At 37.6% G+C, this 18,130-nt stretch overlaps 1 protein-coding gene and 1 long non-coding RNA gene across 2 annotated transcripts in view; one reads left to right on the top strand and one right to left on the bottom strand.

Annotated features, from left to right (window-relative positions):
• LOC141361459 (uncharacterized) overlaps positions 1-4,499 on the bottom strand; it is an 80,564-nt gene extending 76,065 nt beyond the window's left edge. Inside the window, exon 1 of the long non-coding RNA XR_012367541.1 lies at positions 3,922-4,499. This is a non-coding gene — a long non-coding RNA (uncharacterized lncRNA). The remainder of the gene's footprint in view (positions 1-3,921) is intronic.
• LOC141361458 (leucine-rich repeat and fibronectin type III domain-containing protein 1-like) overlaps positions 1-18,130 on the top strand; it is a 179,893-nt gene that overhangs the window by 70,158 nt on the left and 91,605 nt on the right. The gene's annotated exons all lie outside the window — the stretch shown is intronic.

The raw sequence follows: 18,130 nt of genomic DNA on the forward strand, positions 1-18,130 counted from the left end.
AAGGCCGACAGGCTATGCCATTTGGGGAGGGGCCGCTCACTGATCCCCCTATAATTTTGATAATCCTAGACATGGTTGGACCTGCCTGAATGGTTTGAGCACTTTTATATACTGTGTTGAGCAGAAAGGCTGCACAGTTTGACCAGCAGGAAGCGGCCGCACATCAGGCCGCCAGACGGTGTTCCCATATAACTCGCAACGTATAACTATTATCAGACCGGCCCACCGAGAAAAGTCCAGACTCTTCCGAGTGCAACTCCGCCACTGAAGATGAGAGTGAGAAAATGATAACAAAATGTACATTTTGAGAGAACTATACCTTTAATAAACTGATCACGTGTAAACGCATAAAACAGATTTCTTTTATCAGGGAAAAGCTCATAAATGACACAAACTCTGATCGTTACCATTGCCCCAATTCTGCCTCTACATGTAAACGCCTTAACTAGCTCATGTCTTTGCTTTCAAAGATAAAAGTCACAAACTGAAGTAAAAGTATCAAATAAAAGTCTGCTCTCAACTCGTGCAGTTGACAGAGAAACTGTGAAATCAAAAACTTGTTTATACATTAGGTTCAGCAGACATGAGAAGAGATACAACAGTACGGCTTTTGACAGATTTCCTGGCGTCTTTGTGTCACATTTGTTTGTTTTTTATTTATTTATTCTTAATGCCATTTCAGCATCTATGGCTATTTTAATGGCGATAGCTGGTTTATCCGTACACAGGTTGAATTGAGTTGAATTAAAAGTCCTAATCCCATGTAAATGCATGCATTTAGCTGGTTTATTGATTTGCATGTAAACTGGCTCCGTTAATGATCTGTATTGCATTTGGGGGTGTTTTCAATTTCAGTTCTTTCAATCAAGCATAACCTCATTATTTTTTATTTACTAGGTGTTGCAAAGCTCCGGTTATCAATTATGATATAAAGAAGTCAAGCTTCCAGACGAGACAAAAATCTATCGATTGAAAGGCCAGTGTACAAACAGACAAACGAATGTTTAGAGACTGTTATTTAATAAATGTTGCTCTTTGCTTCGTTGAAATCAATGCTCCAGGTATTTGCCATAGACATCAGTGAGATCACTTGTTAGTGTTATGTAATACACTTAACTCCACATTGGATTATACTGTCAATAAGAGTACTAAAGGTTTTCCCAGAGTAAATTGTTATTGCTCTTTCAGTGTTTCATTTATCCGTCAAATGTGTTTCACATGTTACTTTTAAAATACTATAGGGTACAATACTACAGAAACATATAAGACATTTATTTACATACAGTAAGAATTTAGAACTTAAAAAGCGCAGATCATTTGATCTAAGAATAATTTTTTCATTAAACCAAGATCTCTGACTTTTTATTGCAAACAGATTTTAAAGCAGGTTTAACTGGAGCAACCCGAAGGGACCTGCATGGTGACAGTGACCATAACTAACCTGCAGTTTGGATAATCCACAGCACTCTTCACCTGCTTAGCTACTGACATGAATTTAAAAACGAATCTTTCCTAAAATCTCAATCATCAATCCCATATGGCCATATGTGTTCCTCAGCAATTATTTATTTGCACTGGGATGAAGTTGAATATTTTAAAGCTTTGTGAAGTGCACATTAAAAGTTTGTAACATTCAATCAAAAATGATTGAAGAGATTTGGCAGCACTTAAAGGACGATTTTAGATGAGACGAGACTGAATTATGAGCTTAAACTTTGCCTGTCTGTCTGCAAATATTGAATGATTTGAATATGGATATAACAGATAGAGAATGGCATCTGTACACTCCATAACTTTTACTAGGGCTGCACGATTTGGGTAATTTTTCCCCTTGCGGTTATTGATGCTTATATTGCGATGTGCAATTGCGATTATACTAAATGGTATCATGAGTCAACTTGATGGGTTTTAAGGAAAATCCACACACAGTTTAGCTAAAATGTTAGCTAAAAACTAGAAATGTTTTCGTATTGCCACGTGATGTAGCAACTGCTCAGTGTCAGTAATCCTAAATCCAAAATACCGCCATACAACAGACATAGAGTTTTTTTTTAGCTAGCAGATCACTGTCAATCTCCTCTGCATCCATCTTCGCTCTGGTATAAGTGACGACGCACACCACACACGTGCACTGCCTTTTTTGTTCGTTTTTCTTTCTTTTTTTAAACAGCAAGGAAAATCATCAAACTGTTATCAGAAAGTTGGTGTTAACAAGTCCACACATTTATTTATTTAATATAATTGCAACATTTTGCTGTCATATAATCGCACAGGCTGACATCGCGATTGTGATGCGATTAACTGTGCAGCACTAACTTTTACTACATCATCTTTTTAGTAAGTATAAAACACAGAACAGAATTTTTTTGCTTTATGTCTGTGCTGAAGAAATGAAGCCTAATTGTTAACAGATTTGTGCAGATTTCATCTATGCAGACAACACATTTATGCTGTCAAGCCAAAGATACCACACAAGATATCATTTCACACCCACACTCATCTTAGCCATAGATATATTCGAATAAATATTAAGTTACTTTATCCTCTAGGGGTGTCACAATATACCAGTATTGACAATAACCGTGACATAAAAAAGAAACATGATTATTGACATTGTGTTAGTACTACATATGATAATATTGTATGTAAATAATTCACAAACTCTCTATCGGTCTCCCTACTCTTTTGAGTATAATTCATTGGCCAATAAATAAATTAAAATAAAATAAATTACACACACAAGATGAATTATGTATATGTGGCGTGCACACCAAGCGCAAATTTAACGTTTTGCGAAGGGTAGATTACATATGCGCGGGGGCCATGCGAATGACGCGAAAACACGCGCTATTCGCCTAAAATAAGAATTTGCGCAAATTAAAAATATTAAACTCTAGTGAAAAATTCAGATGACACAAAGTAAAATCCCACGAAATAATCTAGAGCGAGAAATACAATGCTTCACGTTTGGTGTGTACGCTGTATTAGACTAATAATTTTGTTTATTTATAAAAAAAATTTACGTGATCATATTGTTATTGTCTGGGCACGATAACTTTGTACTGAAAGTCTTGTGACATCCATAGTATCGTTTGTCTTTATGTATGAGGCAAAGAAATGTAACATTTAAGATCATTTTTCATATAAATCATAACTATGAATAGAAAACTGAAACTGTTAAATGCATATGTAATCTCACACTTTGTTTTTAAATTGAATATGTCAGCAGTGTATTTTTAGTAGACTACTGTATGTGCATTCAGCGTGAACTAAAAAAACTCAGACTTTTAATACAAAATGGTCTGGAGTAGTGGATAATTCATGAATTCGGATTGTTTGTAATTCACCATCTCTGTGTATAATCAAGTACACAGCTCTCTCATTAAAAGCAGAAATGCTAACCTGACTTATCACCTTCATAAAAACACCAGACAACAGCATTCATTTACTTTAAAACCCCTTGATAAATGTATGTTCGTACTTGTTTGCTTGTTCTGTGTAAACTTTAGCGGCATCAAACACAAAGGTCGGTATCTAGAGAGCCTCATTTGCATCTAGTGCTCTCTAATAATACCAAATTTAACAACAACTGGAGCTGTAAGCAAACACAAAATACAAGAAAATAATAAGCCACAGACTTCCTGAAAAAGTTCAGCATTTGAGAAACATACTCGCACAATTAGCTATGTTAATTAGGTAACTGGCTTTGTCTGGAAAAGCATAGCAATTATTTTTGCAGTATGCAGTATTGCACACTGTGCATAGCATGCGACTCTTCTGTATAATATGCCAATCTTTAAACAATGCCATGTCCCCAAACAGTAAACACCCTGAACTACAGTCAAACCAACAAATCTAATCATCTAATTAATGCAGTACATAGTAAACAGCATATAATATAATTTTCAATAAAAGACTTACTTGTTAATGAAAAGGGGTGAAGCACATAATCTTGTGAAGTTGACCAACGTTTTAAATCTATTTCCACAGAAGTCAAGCGCGAAGCTCTCTTGAGGTGGATTGGGTGGGATTGAATTTGGCGCGAAGTGATGGTTGGGCGTCAAATGTGTAGCTTTCATTTCATTGTGTGCGTCGCGCTTTTGATGTAGATGGGATTAGGGCGAGCGGGTGGTGACAGTACACCTTTAAATTGATCTTGCCAACTGACATTCATTTCCAGAAGAGCACTTTTGCCCAAAGCGAGCGTTCATCCTGGCGCCTGAAGCGTCAGAGATCTGCTGCCTTCAATGTTTTCACACGCGTCAAATATGCAGCGCTCGTGGCGCTCGCGATGTGTATTGTGGTATCCTTGGCAACGCTCTGGCGTTGTGAGTGGCATCGCGCGGATTTCCTCCTGTACAGTGAAACGGTGAGACTTCAGCAATCACAGGTGCGCTGCGGGTGTAGTGAATACGCTTGGTCGACGTTCATTGGGCGGTACAAGAATTGACAGGCGGATGACGTAAAAGTTCCGCGAGAGCAATTTAAAAGCTGATTCCTCCGTATGATTTTTTTATCGCTCTCGCGGTACTTTGACGTCATCTGCCTGTCAGTTCTTGCGGCGCCATTTTTTTTCCTATAGTAAACTGTGGTAAAATTCTTATGATAGTCAGTATACTAAGCATTTACAGTTAGGGTTGCCACCTGTCCCGGTTTTACCGGGTTTGTCCTTCTTTTTAATAACCTGTCCCGGGAAATTTATCAACTCTCCCGGGACACTGAATGTCCCGGTTTTCGAAAAGCTATGTTAATATGTAATTTTGCGCATGCACGGCAGAGAGTGAGACCTTAGCCGTTTCTCAATATGCGTTCTTGTCTGTACTTGTGTTCTTGTGGACTTGTGAAACGTCATCAGTCGCGGCCCAAGTACTGTTCCAATTCAAAGTTCGCATCAAGCCCAAGTTCACATAAAATCCCCGGATGTGTTGTTGATCCGCCCATTTTATCGAGGATGCATCAGAGGAGACTTGTGTGGACTTATGATAGTGAAGTTTCCCAGAATGCATTTCGCGTCAGAAGTTCGTTCTTCCGAGTCTGAACTTGCAAGTCCGAACTAGGAAGGACACAAGTCCAAACTTGGCGTACTTGGTATTGAGAAACGGCTCTTGCGTCTGACGTGACGTCTGTGTGTGTGTTAGCGCATGTAAGACAGAGAGCATCCTGATTGGCCTGTTTCAGTACATCAACCAATCAATTGTCAGTGTGGGCGGGCTTTTATCTCTTCTCCCGAACCGAATTAATCAGTGTCGCTCCGTCCCAAACCGCATACTTCCATACTATATAGTAGGCGAAAAGCACTACTTCTCGTACTCTTTGCCTACTATATAGTATGGAAGTAGGCGGTTTGGGACGCAGTGTGTATCTAGAAACAGGAGCGCCATGGGAGAGGGAGAGTGCCCCAAAAGCGAAAATATAAGACACATTTTACACCAGACTACACGAGAGTGTACCCCTGTCTTAAAATAGTTAAAATCTTGCATGGTGTACAGTTTGTAACAGTGACTTCAGCTTTACCCATGGCGGGTTAAATGATTGTAAAATACATGTTGAGGTGAGTTCAAAAAGTTTAATTTCATGTGCATATTTTTCAGGCCGGCTAGTTGCTATTTAGACCTGTTTAAAGTTGCAATGGAATATAAATTAAAACAGTTTACATAAATAGTATAAGCAGCTTATATAAATTGTAAAAGTGATTTACATATTTTAATATAATTAACAAATAATTGGGTAACACTTTACAATAAGGTTCATTAGTTAACACATGAACTAATAATAAACTGCACTTATAGCCTAAAGCAATTTATTTTATTTTTGTTAATGTTAATAATAATTTATTTAAATCTTGTTAACATTAGTTAATGCACTGTGAACTAACATGAATAAACCATGAACAGCTGTATTTTTATTAACTAACGTTAACAAAAATTAACAAATACAGTAACAAATGTACTGCTCACGGTAGTTCATGTTAGTTAATACATTAACTAATGTTAACAAATAAGAATTGAAAAAAAAAGGATTGTAAAGTGTTTGCAATAATTGCATAGGCCTATAGAAATATTATGCTCTGGGGTGGGGGGTGTTAGGGGGCTTGTGAGCAATTCGAATTGGTCGGATCATCGATATGTCCAGGTTTTTTATCAGACATGGGTGGCAACCCTATTTACAGTTAATTAATATAATATTATAATTATTTGCAGAAGTGTAAAGTAGTGAAGTATACTCAATACTGAAGTATCTGGATACTGTATTAGTGTTTTTCTTTTACTTCACTAAACTACATTCAAAAGTATAATATTGTACGTTTTATTCCACTAGATTTCATAAATACAAGCTGTTTTTACTTACTTTAATACTTAAATAATGTATTAATACTTTAATCAAAATATGTTTGTTAATACTTAAGTAAAACGTTTAGTTACTTGAGTAATTAACTTATATACAATATATTAAATTTAATCTGAGATGTAGTGGAGTAAAACATATTATATCATGTTTTAGAGAATGTAGTGAAGTAAAGAAAAACACTTAACAGATATGCTACTTGATTACAGTAAAAATACAGTACTTTTCTATTCCAAGCCTCTGATTATACAATATATATGATGTCCCTTTAACAAAGTGTATTATTATTTTATACAATTTATTACAGTTTACTATATTATGGTAAATACTAATGTATACTGTGGGATATTTTCATGTACTGTAGGTGCAATTTTATTGTGAAGATTATAAGTGAAGATTTGCTTAAATGACTCTTTTTTTTGTTGCAAAAATAACAACATAACATGTGTTCGTGGGCGAGTAATTTTTATGTTGCTTGTTCCTTTAATTTTTTTTAAATGTGTAAATGACAAACTAACGACAGTCATGATTTTTCACTCATTAAACTTCTTTTAGTATACTACAGGCTGTTCTTGCAAATTTCAAACACCCCCATACAGTATGCTTTGCTTTAACATCCCGGCTTTTAAGCTTCACATAATATTCAAGGTTACTAAGTGTCTTTCCTGCGCTGTTGATAATACAACAAAGCAAATATGAGTTGTCATAACAACATGAGATCTGTTCCTTATGCTGATTTATACCGTAGTACAATCAGCTAATGTTTTCCATTTACTGCACTCAGGGATTAAATAACTTATTAGACAACTCAAGGGAGATGAAAATGCTTCAATTGAATTTTGAACTGTTAGGGGTGGGGGGTTAATCCTATTTCATGCAATCTGACTTATTAAAACAGTTAAAAAGTTGTAATCCTCATGCTAACTCTAATGCTAAGCAGTTGAGCGTGTGACGGAGTATTTCTGTATTTATATTTTTTTCCCGAAACTTTCCCATCTCCTCTTTAAAGTAATATTCCATTTTCTTAAAAGAAAAATCCAGATCATTTACTCACCACCAAGTCATCCAAAATGTTGATGTCTTTCTTTGTTCAGTCGAGAAGAAATTATGTTTTTTGAGGAAAACATTGCAGAATTTTTCTCATTTTAATGGACTTTAATGGACACCAACAATTAACACTTAACTCAACACTTAACAGTTTTTTTCAACAGAGTTTCAAAGGACTATAAACAATCCAAAACAAGACATAAGGGTCTTATCTAGCAAAACGATTGTCATTTTTGACAATAAAAATAAAAAATATGCACTTTTAAACCACAACTTCTCGTCTAGATCCGGTTGTGATGCGCCAGCGTGACCCCACGCAATACGTCATCACGTCAAGAGGTCACAGATGACGTATGCGAAACTATGCCCCAGTGTTTACAAGTGTTGAGAAAGAGGACCGTTCGGACGTTGTTGTATGTGAAATGATACAATTTAATGTCTTTGTGTCAGTTTATTGTTTACAATGGTCCGCAAATTTGCGTTTTATAACACGTGACCTCCCTACGTCACTACGCATTTACGTTAGGCCGCGCTGGACCGGACCTAGATGAAAAGTTGTGGTTTAAAAGAGCATATTTTTAATTTTTCTTGTCAAAAATGACAATCGTTTTGCTAGATAAGACCCTTATGTCTTGTTTTGGATCGTTTAAAGTCCTTTGAAACTCCGTTGAAACTGCAATTTTAAACTGCATTAAAACTGTTACGTGTTGGTGTCCATTAAAGTCCATTAAAATGAGAAAAATCCTGGAATGTTTTCCTCAAAAAACATAATTTCTTCTCGACTGAACAAAGAAAGAAATGAAATTTTGGATGACATGGTTGTTCAGCTTTCCAAGTAAGCCAGCCTTATGGAAATGATAGATACCCTTACGAAAATTAACCATGGTTTTACTACAGTTAAAACCAAAAAAAAAACATGGTTAGTGTAGTAAAACCATGGTTTTGCTGATAGTAATCAATACACCAAAAAACCATGGTAACTACATTTTTACCACAATAAAACCATGGTTAATTTTTGTAAGGGATAGTTTGTTTATCCGGGGTAACAGCGGAGTGTTGCGAGTGTTTTTGTTTAACGCTGTATTTCATTGAAATGGTGCAGTCCCAACAGAGTCATGAGTCGCAGGCGGTAAGTAAAACTGCATCAAATCGTCCCCTTGGAATTATAAGGTTCTATCTGCGTTCTGAGCAGTTTTGAGATATTGAGCTTCAAAGTTTTTGCATTACATATAGGAAAACTTACATGGGGAAGAAGTTTCTTTCAAACATGAAAATAACAGGGACCCTAAATGCATTCTAAATATACAATATCAAAATCCTCTCAAATTTCTAAATGTGGATTTTTGGAAGGGGTCAAATGCAGATAGAACCTTCTAATTCTAAAACAACACTTTTCGCTAAGAATTATAAGGTTCTATCTGCCAAAACATTATTTAAACATTAAATATGAAATTAATGTTGTAACAATTTTTCAACATGTGTTAGAAAGTAACATTTTAATCATTTCTATGACATTTTATATTTTTATTTTTAGCACTTTTATCTCTAAAAGTCTGATTTTACATTGCTCCTTTACAACATTGCTTCTTCCCTCTTCTGCCTCAGTTTCTCTACCATCCTCCTGTATATGTCGGGTTCATTACAAAATAGACAATTTTGTTTTAGCATGTTATACCATTCCCTACTGAAAAATCCAGCTAAGACCGGCATAAGCTGGTGAGCTGGTTTGAGCTGGTCTCAAAACTTGGTTTTGGCAGGTCTCCCAGCTTGGTTTTAGCAGGTATTGCTGGTGTAGTAAGCTGGTCTAGCTGTGTTTTGGTCACTTTTTAAGCTGGTCTAGCTGGACTTAGCTACTGCCACCTTAAACCAGCTAAAACCAGCTACCAGCTTATGCTGGTCTTTGCTGGATTTTTCAGTAGGATTGAGCAGCTACAGGCTACAATCATTCTGAAATAATTTTAATACTGAGGTAACTGCTTTAACAATCTTTCACATGTTTACATTTTGACATAACAATCATAACTTACTGTAAACACAGTTTTTTTGGGTAGGATAGGTTAGTTCGTTTTTTCTGTATTTTTTATCTTAGTGCTTGCCTCTTAATATCAGGAACTAAGAAGCTAGCAGTGCACTGCTGGCTAGGGTGGTGTCTAACTATGAAAACAATCTCCTCAGCAAGACCTAAAAAAAGACTGCCCCTACTGAAAAATCCAGCAAAGACCAGCATAAGCTGGTAGCTGGTTTTAGCTGGTTTAAGGTGGCAGTAGCTGGTGTAAGCTGGTCTTCCAGCATGACCAGATAAGTCCAGCTAGACCAACTTAAAAAGTGACCAAAACACAGCTAGACCAGCTAAAAAAGTGACCAAAACACAGCTAGACCATCTTAAAAAATGACCAAAACACAGCTAGACCAACTTAAAAAGTGACCAAAACACAGCTAGACCAGCTAAAAAAGTGACCAAAACACAGCTAGACCAGCTTAAAAAGTGACCAAAACACAGCTAGACCAGCTAAAAAAGTGACCAAAACACAGCTAGACCATCTTAAAAAGTGACCAAAACACAGCTAGACCAGCTTAAAAAAATGACCAAAACACAGCTAGACCAGCTTAAAAAGTGACCAAAACACAGCTAGACCAGCTTGCTATACCAGCAATACCAGCAAAAACCAAGCTGGGAGACCAGCTAAAACCATCTCACCAGCTTAAGCTGGATTTTAAGGATCTTAAGGTTTCTTAAAAACTTTGCGTTGCGTGCCATAATCCTCACAGATATTGTGTGTCTGTGATTTTTCCTGTCGTCAAGCACAAAGCCGGCAACACCACATATAGGGACAGTTTCACAGACAGGGATTAGACTAGTCCTAGAATAAAATAAATGTAAGAGCTGTCCAAACTGAAAACAACTTGCACTGACATATCTTAAAATACATCAGTGCCCTTTGTTTAGCCTCAAAATGCACACAAGTAGTGTTTTTAGTAAGGCATGTTTGTTAAATATTTTCTAATGAAACTAAGTTCTAGTTCTGTCTTAAGCTAATCCCTGTCTGAGAAACCACCCCATAAAGTTGATCCTGATTGGTCCCCTTCTGTGCATTCGAAGTGCTGATTAGCTCACGCAGATAGAACCTTATAGAGCCAACTTAGCGTTCGATTTTGTAGATAGAACCTTTTTGTTTGTTTAATAAAACGTCCCAAAATGTACAAAACTTAAAATAAAACATCACATAATGTAAAGAAGTTGTCACAGAGTAAGAATATGTGAATAACTCAATTTTGACAAAAATGTTAGTTAGAACCTTATAATTCCAAGGGGACGAAATGTCTGTTTTGTTGCCAATCGGCACATAAGTGCATATAATTGAAACGACATGAACATGTTAGGGCTGTGTACCGAACGTCAATACTTTTATGGTATAGAACGGAAAACTCTGATACTTTGAGTATCGAAAAATTATTTATGTTTCGGTTCCAAATTTTGGTTTCAAAATCCAAGCGGCTGTGTCTGTGTAAGCCTGTACTTGCATGTAAGGACCTAAAGTCCCGGCGATTGGCTGTTCACCACCACGTGACGGGGAGGATTTCTAAAGATACTCGCAGACCAACTCGCAGTCACCCAACACAAGTGTAGAAAGGATGCAATATGAGAAAGTATGGCCGTGCTGTCTCCGTGAAAGGCATGTCAACCAAAACGGCGCTTCTCCTAAACTCACGAGGGGTTTCAATTTAAAGCATGCGTGCAGCCTGAGTCTCTCAATGCTTGTTACTTGCGCCTGGTTCCTCATTGCAAGACATTGCAAGTCTCCCACTACAGTCTCAGACAAGGTGTTTAAACTTGATCTTGTGTCTCTCAATGCTTATGAAATACTCACACCTGTCTCTTCGCATTGCAAGACTTCATGTTCTCGTCTACCAAAATGGACGATACGTTTAAACCAATTTTTTTACAGTCTATGACTTGACACACACGTGCAGCACAACACTGCTTCAAAGGCTGGCTTGTTATTTAAAACAAACTAAAATTCCATTTAACTGGTTTGCTTGAATAAAATGACATTGAAAGCATTTTCTACTCATTTTAAAAATCCCAAATGTATTTAATATTTTGATAATTATGAAGTTGAGTATTACAGTTCTTTGTTTACAAAAAACAAATATGCATACAAATCTTCCCGGTCAATCATTTAAATATTTTAACGTTTTGTCAAAGTTGAAGCTATAATGAACCCACTTATTTAAATACTGTTAGACCATTTTACATTTCATAAAATAAAGCAGTGTTAATTATATTCTTAATTTCTTTATTTTTGTTTCATTATTTTCATTAAAAAAACAGATATGTGTGTCTGCTGGTGCACCCCTATCCAAAAAGCACAACCAGTTTTATTATTAATGTCACCCTGAGTGAGAAGTGTTACCAGAATTTGTTTTATTTAAGGTGAAAAAGAAAAGTTTTTGTTGACGTTTAAATGGATTTTAAAACATATAGTATCTGAAAAAGTATCGCTAGGAATCGGTATCGAAACGTAGGTATAGAAATTGGCACCGGATCAAAAGATTTTAATACCCAGCCCTAAAACATGTAGTGTATCATAAGTTGTCCAGAGATAGTGGAATAATGTTTTGTGTGTGTTGCTTGCACGCAGTGCTCAAATTGAATCAAGTCTTATGGGGGGTCCCCACCATGACATAGCAGCAACCCAAAATGGCAACACATTACTACCTTTGAACGCAAATGTCGGATTTATGTAACATCGATACAAGGATAAGCAATAGAGACAGAGCGCCGTTATGCAAATTTGAAAACCACGCCCACCGGGGGGGAAATCAATCCAACCGTCTCCATTGACCCCGTACTGCGAGAAGCCGCCTCCCCGTCATCTCTGGCCTACAACAAAAAACTGAATAATGCCCAAAAGCTGCTGTGTGACAACACGTACAGCCAACAAGCCAAAGAACCCAGAAATAAGTTTTTATAAGCTGTCGAGTCGTAAAACCCAGTCTCTAAGGAGAATAAAGTGGATCGCCGACTACGTTTCCCCCTATTGGACGCAGTTCTACTAATAGTATTACTATGAAAAGTTGCCTGTATCCATTTTTGTGTCTTTAAACGCTCGTTTTTTGGGGTCGACAGACTAAACTTAAAAACAGAATAATACCTAAAAGCTGCTGTGTGACAAGGTGTAGGGGAGAGCGGGGTATGTTGTCACACTTTTCACACTGTCTAACATTTACTGAGCACCATACATCAAAATGGTATAAATCTCATACCAAATGAAAGAAGGAAGTCTTGGGCACATATGTTGTATTCATAACATCTTTATATCTTATCTCATTACAGAGTTGTAGACTGTTGAATAGTGACTGTGCACTTGTGACAATTTGCCCCATCGGAGGGTAAGTTGTCACACTAGGGCGGGTAAGTTGTCACACTATATTATCTAAAAATAAGAACACAACTACTTAATTGTGAATATTGATTTTAATTTTTAAACTCAAACCAAACTGGAAATATAAACATCCGTGCCTGGAGAATCTGGAAAAACAATTATTTCAATCCAAATAATGCACATTTCAATTAAGTGGCAAGACCACTTTACTTTGAACTTTGGTTCAAATGTTCTATGGCTTTCACATAAAACCAGATAACTGAATGGAACGCTGCAGATAACTTGCTTAACTTAACATGTTGAACCTCTGAACAAAACAGATGCGTTGTATGACTAATAGGACTCATCTCCAGAATCACAATTCTGACACACATAAATTGCCTGGCCTGAGGTGCAAGCATCATGGGCCCAATTGTTGCATTTTACACATTTTACCCAGGTCTCCTTTGGACGACTCTTTGAAAATGGCTCTACACAGACGAGGCAGAAGCACTCTTCATCATCTGATGATGACTCTTGCATGATTTTTCTTCTTTTAGCTGCCTTGTTTTTCATAGGTCCAGATTTCTGCTTCCCTTTCTTTTGAAACAGCTTTTTGCTAGATTGAGGCTTATTCTTTTCTATATCATGTTTTCTGAGCATGTTCGATGTGTTTGTTTGTACAGGGGCAAGTTGTCAGATGTGACGACTTGCCCCAAAGTCATTGAGACAACTTGCCCCATACTTACTTGTGTGCTAATGTTGTCTAAATCTCAAGTTTAGCTCATCATATCACTTTAGCTAAAGTATCAAAAGACACTTTACGGTCTCCTCTATTTTGTGCAAAATAATCATTTTAAACATTCACACCTAACAAAGTTGTATTGCATAAAATGTAAAGTGATTTTTTTTTACTTTTTAAGCAGAAAAATAAGAAAATTGTGCTAACCTCAGATTACAGTGATCTTGACCACATGTGAACAGGAAGTTGACTATAGAAGAAGAAGTCACATAAAGTGGCTATTTGATTTTTGAGATAGAGCCTCTAGTGTTGGAGTTATTAACAGTGTGACAACTTACCCGTGTGACAACTTACCCCGCTCTCCCCTACATCTAACACGCCAAAAAAGCTGTCGACTTCAAAAAACGAGCGACACAGAAATGGAAACAGGCAACTTTTCATACTACTCCTATTAGTAAAACTGCGTCCAATAGGGGGAAGCGTGATCGGCGATCCACTTTGTTCTCCTTGGGGACTGGGTTTTGCGGCTCGACAGCTTGTAGGGACTTGTTTCTGTGTTCTTTGGCTTGTTGGCTGTGCATGTTGTCCCGGGGCAGCTTTTGGGCATTGTTCAGTTTTTTGTTGTGGGCCGGAGGTGACGGGGAGGCGGCCTTTTGCAATACAAAGTCAATGGAGACTGTTGGATTGCTTTCCCCCCCGGTGGGCGTGGTTTTCAGGTTGTGACGCGCTGCGCTCTGTCTCTATCCAAAATGTACAGATTTAAACTAGATCAGAATTTACCTTCATAACAAAAAAACCCTGGTTTGTCAGCATTATCTTTACTAAAATAAAGATATCTGAGGGGATAATTTTGACTTCTTATAGCGGGTCCCTAATGTCTTATGTGGGGTCACGGACCCCCCCCCCAATTCGAACACTGCTTGAACGTTACTTGCTCCTCCGCTGAACGTCTCTGGGATTTCACGCATTTCCAAAAACAAACGCTAGAGCTGATCTGTCTTTCATTAATCTGATTGTTTGTGTCTCATATTCAAAACTTTTCAATCTTATATTTTGATGCTGAACTCATCTTCTCTAATTCTGTACTTTGCCACAATTATCATAATTTTGTTTTCTTTGTATTTAGCTATCAATTTTACACAAAGGATTTTCAAAGGATTTTTGCGACTGCTAATCCTGAAGACTTGAATTGTTTTTTTGCTGTTCATTTAAGCAATGAGGGTGTCAATATTTCTCGCTGCCTTGGTTTAAAATCATTTTAAAATACCATAAAGATTCATTCAATACATCTGAATTCTGACTAGATTGTTTTTCCAGTGAAAAAGTGAGGTTTTGTTGGAAGACAAAAGTGTAATATTAATATTATAATAATCCTGGCAAACAGCACTTCTTCGTTTACTAGTAAGGACTCATTAATGGGTGCAAATGGTCATTGTGGTTCAGTTGTATATCTGATGCGGAACGGCTTTCAGCTGGTTGGTTGTCCAACAGAGAAACATTCCTCACTCTCACTGTTATCTCTGCAACATCCCGCAGACTCCTGCAGATTTCCCAGCATGCTTTGCTCTGGATGCTATCATTTTTCTCAGCTCTGCTGGGAACTCAGGCCTGTAGTTATGGTCTCTCTTTGTCTAATCGGTATGAGGCACGCTGACAGGCAAACTCAAACGGCAACAACAAAGGAATAGCGGGCAGTTAGTCAAATATAGAGGGAGGGATTGTTCAATGCTCAGATTGTGCGTGTGTGTGTTTGTGCAGCGTGACTTTAGAGGCTTTATTAGAGAAATAATTAGGATGCTGGTGATGACCACTGCTTCGCAGTAATCTTGCTTTTGTGTGTGACTGGGGAACGATGCGTTTTATGAATTTGTCATTGATGACTTACTGAAATCGTAAACAGATGTCGCAGTACTTGAGCACGCCGAGGGTCGGGTTTGAGAGAGATGAAAGATAATTCCCAGAGACAATCACAGAGCGCTGCTCCTCCTCCGGCTTTATGTGAAAGAAATGCTCGATGATTTTTGAGCAATAATTCAGCTAAAAAATGAAACCATGCACACCTGCATGCTTGAATTAGCAAACACTGTTTGGGAACTCATCAAGGAGCTGGTTTGAATACATGGACATGCGATAGACTACTGCATATTGTTATGAAAACATTATCATCGGTAATTATTAGTTAACATGAACTAACAGTGAACGATGTTTCTAAAAATCTAAGAAATTTAGTACATTTTAATTTCAGCATTTACTCATGTATATGTAAAGGCAGAAATTAAAATATACTCAAATTCTTACATTTTTGTAGAAGTATTGTTCACTGTTCATGTTAAATAATGATTACCCAGTTTTTAATCTAATGCATTGTGCATTTCTGGTAACATTAGTTAATGCACAATGAACAATTGTGTCTTTCATTTACGCATTTAGTAGACGCTTTTATCCAAAGTGACTTACAAAGATTAGGCAACAATTAAGCGATTTGTCATCGTTCAGTGGTCACCATTTGTACATATTAACTTGTTGACAGTGACATGACAGTTCATGTCAGCCAATGTACTGTTCGCGTTGTTCGAGTTATTTTAACCCAACGCTGGGTCAAAAGGAGACAAACCCTGCGGATGGGTTCAGTTAAAGCAGAAAATGTTTATTGCCATGTTCAACATCGTATAATGAAAGATCTGTGGTGTATTTTGAGCTAAAACTTTACAGACACATTCTGGGGATACCAGAGACTATTTTTATATTGCTGAAAACACCTACGTTGGGTGCCCTTTAAATAATGAGACTTTATTGCAAAAGTGTTAAGCCGCCTTGCCAATGTACACCACAAACGACAGCCCATAAACCCGGAAGTCATTCATTTTCTACGTTGGGTGCCCTTTAAGTAATGAGACTTTATTGCAAAAGTGTTAAGCCGCCTTGCCAATGTACACCACAAACGAAGGCCGATAAACCCGGAAGTCATTCATTTTCTATGGAGAATCTCAAAGGGGCTGCGTGGGGTGTCGACCATCTGTGGAGCGTAATTTGCGGATCCGATTTGAGCTTTGGATGCGTTAAAAAAAAGTGTAATTTGTGCAACTACACCACATGCGACACGCTGATCAGAAGTGATCTATTTTAGTCTATTCCAATCAAAACACTGTGAGCGAGGTGTAAATTGTTTGTGCTTTACTTGAATCATTCCAAAACTATTGATTACTTATAAGCAGGCTCGGTTAAACACAGTATAGTGCCCTAGGGTGACCACATTCGAAGTGCCCCCCCCAAAAAAAAAACATTTTAAAAGTCTAGTCATTCAGGGCTCCAGAATAACTTTTGTTATTTGGAGCACTGTAGCCCCAGACTGAAAATTTTAGGAGCGTAAGCAGAAAATTTTGGGCATACCTTAAATCAGTCTGCAATGCAATTATTCACATTTTTCCCAAAATAACTGCATTACTGAAAAATACTAAATAAACAACCATATGCAGTTGTTGCACATATCATTAGGCACAATTGATAAAACTTTCAGAATAGGAAGTTATAAACTAAAGAATCATACACAACCCCCTTGACTAATTCTAGCTATAAGATACATACACTCACCTAAAGGATTATTAGGAACACAATACTAATACTGTGTTTGACCCCCTCTCGCCTTCAGAAGACATGTTGGCCCATATTAATAGGATAACATCTTGCAGTTAATGGAGATTTGTGGGATGCACATCCAGGGCACGAAGCTCCCGTTCCCCCACATCCCAAAGATGCTCTATTGGGTTGAGATCTGGTGACTGTGGGGGCCATTTTAGTACAATGAACTCCTTGTCATGTTCAAGAAAACAATTTGAAATGACTCGAGCTTTGTGGCATGGTGCATTATCCTGCTGGAAGTAGCCATCAGAAGATGAGTACATGGTGGTCATAAAGAGATGAACATGGTCAGAAACAATGCTCAGGTAGGCCGTGGCATTTAAACGATGCCCAATTGGCACTAAGGGGCCTAAAGTGTGCCAAGAAAACATCCCTCACACCATTACACCACCACCAGCCTGCACAGTGGTAACAAGGCTTGATAGATCAATGTTCTCATTCTGTTTACGCCAAATTCTGACTCTACCATCTATATGTCTCAACAGAAATGGAGACTCATCAGACCAGGCAACATTTCTCCAGTCTTCAACTGTCCAATTTTGGTGAGCTTGTGCAAATTGTAGCCTCTATTTCCTATTTGTAGTGGGGATGAGTGGTACCTGGTGGGGTCTTCTGCTGTTGTAGCCCATCTGCCTCAATGTTGTGCGTGTTGTGGCTTCACAAATGCTTTGCTGCATACCTCGGTTGTAACAAGTGGTTATTTCAGTCAAAGTTGCTCTTCTATCAGCTTGAATCAGTCGGCTCATTCTCCTCTGACCTCTAGCATCAACAAGACATTTTCGCCCACAGGACTGCACCATACTGAATGTTTTTCCCTTTTCACGCCATTCTTTGTAAACACTAGAAATGGTTGTGCGTGAAAATCCCAGTAACTGAGCAGATTGTGAAATACTCAGACCGGCCCGTCTGGCACCAACAACCATGCCACACTCAAAATTGCTTAAATCAACTTTCTTTCCCATTCTGACATTCAGTTTGAAGTTCAGTAGAT

Source organism: Misgurnus anguillicaudatus, chromosome 24, assembly GCF_027580225.2.
Source record: "Misgurnus anguillicaudatus chromosome 24, ASM2758022v2, whole genome shotgun sequence".
NCBI classification, from domain to species: domain Eukaryota; kingdom Metazoa; phylum Chordata; class Actinopteri; order Cypriniformes; family Cobitidae; genus Misgurnus; species Misgurnus anguillicaudatus.